Source organism: Limulus polyphemus, unplaced genomic scaffold (assembly GCF_000517525.1).
Source record: "Limulus polyphemus unplaced genomic scaffold, Limulus_polyphemus-2.1.2 Scaffold1541, whole genome shotgun sequence".
NCBI lineage: Eukaryota > Metazoa > Arthropoda > Merostomata > Xiphosura > Limulidae > Limulus > Limulus polyphemus.
Genome location: NW_013667151.1, coordinates 220,005 through 224,485, shown reverse-complemented (window position 1 = coordinate 224,485; position 4,481 = coordinate 220,005). Strand labels below are relative to the sequence as shown.

The 4,481-nt window shown below is 32.1% G+C and overlaps 1 protein-coding gene across 1 annotated transcript in view; it reads left to right on the top strand.

Moving 5' to 3' along the window:
* Positions 1–1,722: 1,722 nt before the first annotated feature.
* LOC106464016 (40S ribosomal protein S5) overlaps positions 1,723–4,481 on the top strand; it is a 13,283-nt gene continuing 10,524 nt past the window's right edge. Inside the window, exon 1 of the mRNA XM_013924122.2 lies at positions 1,723–1,804. The gene's annotated coding sequence lies outside the window, so the exon portion shown is untranslated. The remainder of the gene's footprint in view (positions 1,805–4,481) is intronic.

The following is a 4,481-nucleotide window of genomic DNA, read 5'->3' as shown; positions in this document are numbered from 1 at the left end:
CCACTAGAGGGCAAAATCGTAAACGCACCCTTTATTTTTCAGAAAATTATCGACTCCCCTTTTAAACTATTTGTAAAGTGTCGGCCTCCACTACTGATGAAGGCACTCATTCAATATGCCAACCAACCTGTTAGAAAATACAACTGTCTTCATTACTGAAGCCTAGTTTGTCCTTTACAAATTTTAAATGTATGTTATCTAGTTCCATTATTTTCGAAATGTACAACATAGAAATCTGAATCTGCAAAGACTTTTGATATATTATTGTTGCGTCAGTGAGGTCACGTGACTAGTGTCACGCCACGTTTCTAGAGCTATCCTGTTCCTTTGGGAGTGCTCTAGCATTTGCTAGATTGGGGGTGGCCTGGTATATATAAGATGGTCACGGCGTGACGTGACAATGTGTGTGTGTAGGTATTGAGTAATTGAACTGCAGTCAGAAAGTATTGTTGACGTTAACGTTCGTTGTTATAGCGTTTGTTATAGAGCGACTGTTGAAAATAAGTGTATCGGTAAAGTTATATTCAGAAAGTATAAACCAGTTTTATTAAGAAAGGACTTGTGTCGCTAAAGTTTCGTGGGAACGAAGTTACGGAAAATTAATTAACGACTGGAGGCGTAACATTATGTTGATGAGGTGTTACGGCGTTCGTGTTGTCTCCCTGTCTTTGTCTGTACTATAAATGTTTTTGAACTCTAATGACGAGGCAAAACTCCATTTTCTGAAGAATGTGACACATATATAGAAAGAAATCGACTATGTTTTGATAAAAAGACTTCTCTGTTTATAAATCAGCCAATCACAGCCAAGTGTTTAGCATACCAAACTGTGAATTTGAAGGTCCTTGGCTCGCCTCCTGTCAACATAATCACGCCTATCTCTTTGAGGCTGCTGATGCGTTATAAAAGTAACGATCACATCCAACTTTCTGATGACTAGCCCTATAGTTGACAGTAGGTGCTGTTCACTAACTGTCTTCCCTCTAGTCTGTTAGGAACAGTTAACACAGATAGTGAATGTGTAGTTTTGCAGGAATATTTAAAACAAACAACTTCTATATATATAGCATATATCTAAATTTATAACAATCTATTGTCAAAATTAAGTATGTATTTGACACGTTCAGTTTGATTGCTTGCTTTATTGTTAAGTGTAAAGCTAGATTTTGCGCTATATACACTGTGCCTATCATGTATATCGGAACCCGATTTTTAGTGTTATAAGGGGTCTGGGGCGATATATTCACTATATAAGTATTACCTATATTCTTGAAGTTCAAGTATTAACTTCTATAACATTGAAATGTCATATATATGGTCGTTCGCAAGGGGGCCCTTGCCCCTTTGGATTATTAATTTTCCGTTTCTCAAATTACACATTTTTCGAATTCGATGACGAGGAACCCACTTTGAGACTAATAATGGCTGGAGACGGCTTGAATGGGTAATGAAGAAAAACTTTAATATAACAGCAAATGTGCACCTTTTATATTATAATTACACCTTTAATATCATACCTTCTTGCCCCCTAATATATCCTGCGGAAGCCTAGCATATATATTATTATTATGATCGAAGAGTCTGTTAAATACTTGTACTATATGAATATATTTATTATGCACCTAAATAAAACGTAAACATTTTTGTGTAGAATATTTAAAGAATAAAGTTCTTAAAAATTCTTCAAACGTTTTTTTTCTTGTATTTTAAATTCATCAACAGATGGCAGTACACTTTACTTTCAAAGCTGTGAACCCCGTTTGAGATAAAGACTCTCTTTACTAGGCCAACGCGAACGGATAAGGTGAGGTGTAGAAAGCTAATAAAATACATTATATTGTCAGACATATATATGTATATTAATTTTGTAATAATAAAATCAGTATATTTTGGTGTAAATCTGTAACTTTTTTTTCAAGGAAAATATAGCTTCCTGTTCTCACTAACAAGTTAATTATTGAAAGTTGGATTGAGCATGTGGTTCATAGCATATTAGGCTAAACTTTGTATAGGTTTAGGCTTATCTATAATTGATGGTGGTAGCATACTAAAACCATCCAATTTGTTAATAAATACTAATTACTATGTAATATTTAGTCTAAAATTCACATCAAGTGTCTCTTTGTTATGTTTACATTGGGCATCTAAGTGGAAACAAGGTTGTTGTTTTTAGGCGAGTCTCGTTATTCACTTAGAATTTTATAATTAACTGTAAAATAAGTTATGTTTAATTCAGAAAAGGTTTTAGAATATAGGGTTTGTAAAATTCAACGTTAGGGTTAACAGTTTTTCATTATTTTACTCGAAAAAAAGTAATTGAAATACAAATCAATATTTTAAACTTTGATGGTGTTATTTGTTCAAGTAAAAAATGCAAAACACCATACTGGAAAAAGTTAAAATAGTTCATTTTTAGCTTTAGCATTTTTCAGTATGTTGTATGACATGAAGGTTTGAGTTTCAATACACAATGTAGGTGTCCATAGTAAGTGTAAGACAAACCTTGACAGATATATATATATATATATATACAAAAAACCAGCAAGTAAAACATCCCTTAATGTTTTTTAATTATTCCTAGAATTGGTTAACAATATAATATATTATGAAACAAAGGTGTGTCTTGTGTTAAAAGAATTCTTACCCTAATTCTGATGTACTGTGACATGAAAATGAGGAAAAAATTACTCTTCAATTTAATCCATTTGATACAGTAACAGTTTTTGTCAAGTAACTTGCTAATATAAATATCTCGGTCAGTTTCTTTTCTAGCTAACTTTGAAGAGCCCTGGTATTGTGAAGGCCTCATTGTCACCGGATATAGCTAAAACAGTGTGGTTAACATATATTCAGTTGGAAGTGCTTATTAATGAAAGTTAACTATGGTATCATTGATAGCAATTGAAATCTTGGCTTTTCATGTGGACTAGGTGCTGTAGAAGTATTTTGTGGAATTGCTCAAAAAATATGTCAAAGACTCAAACGGTTTTTGAACTTGCAGGAATAAATTAACAGTACTTAAATGCTGTAACAAAGGTTTTTCTTCTCTTGAGTATATGAAAATATTTATCAATGGAACAACCAGATTTAAATATTCAAAAAGTAACATGTTCTATTATTTTGACCTTGTATGTCATTTGAAATTCTTTGCAAAGTAATATAGTGAATAGAGGTGGTTTGTAAGAAACATTGGCAATGATAATGGCTGGAGACAGCTTGAATGGGTAATGAAGAAAAACTTTAAGTTTAACATAACAGCAAATGTACAACGTTTCGACAAGGTTTTGTCATCATCAGTTGTACATTTGCTGTTATGTTAAACTTATATTAAAGTTTTTCTTCATTACCCATTCAAGCCGTCTCCAGCCATTATTAGTCTCAAAGTGGGTTCCTCGTCATCGAATTCGAAATTGGCAATGATATCCTGAGAATCTTCCATTTGTGTTGACATTGAGTTGATCCATAAAATTATTTGTTATACCAATTTTGTTTTTTATGAAAACAATTTGGAATGATTGTAATCTCCAATCTTTGGTCTAACTGTGTCAGAAATAGCAACACATTCAGAACTTCCCAACACTGAGCCTGCCTAGCACTCATGATTACCTGTCATTTCTGTGGCAGTGCTGCTACACTGAATTTGAGAAGCAGTTAGTCGAAATTGCCACGGATATTCAAGTAAATCCAATCTTCGAAAAATTTTGAATCTGCTTGTCCCAGTAAAGTTAACTCTTTCCAGATTGGTCAGGGTTGAAAGGTCATGTTTGTTGACTTGCATTCAAAATTTTATTGAACTGCTATTTTATGAATTTATGTCAATACATTTGGTATCAAACTATAATTATATTTCAAATTTTAGTATTATGCCTTACTCAATTTTTTAATTTAAAAGTAAATTAAAAAAAAAGTTAAACATCAATTTTTGTGTGTCACGTGGTATGTTGAATGCAGAACTGGTTCAAATTAGTAACTGAAATTACTGATATTGACAAGCTGGAATATGAAATAAGAACCATTTTTCTTTTCAGTTTGCTAAAAAATTGGTCATGTAATAAATCAAACACAGTAGCACCCTACCCACCTCTTTCCATTTTTGAAAACGTTCCCTTATATACACTTCTGTATATGACATGAATAACCAATTAAAAGCTCAGAATTTCCCCCTTGTAGCTTTCTTAGCCATTTTCAAGTGTTACAATGCCATCTTGTTTTTTAAACTAAAATTTCACATTGTTTAGACTGAAATACAGCTTAGTTACTAAGCTTAATAAATTATAGTGAAATTCTTTGGCATTGAAATAGTAATTATGATTTTTTGGTTATTCAACTGTATATATGTAAAACCTTAAAAAATTATTTTTCGTTTTAATATCCTCCATGTGCAAAAATTTAAAAGGCCTAGCAATCAAGTACAAAGGTCAAACTAGATTGGTTGCTTTACTTCTTTATTTAGTGTTCTATGTTTTAAGAAAAATAAGTTT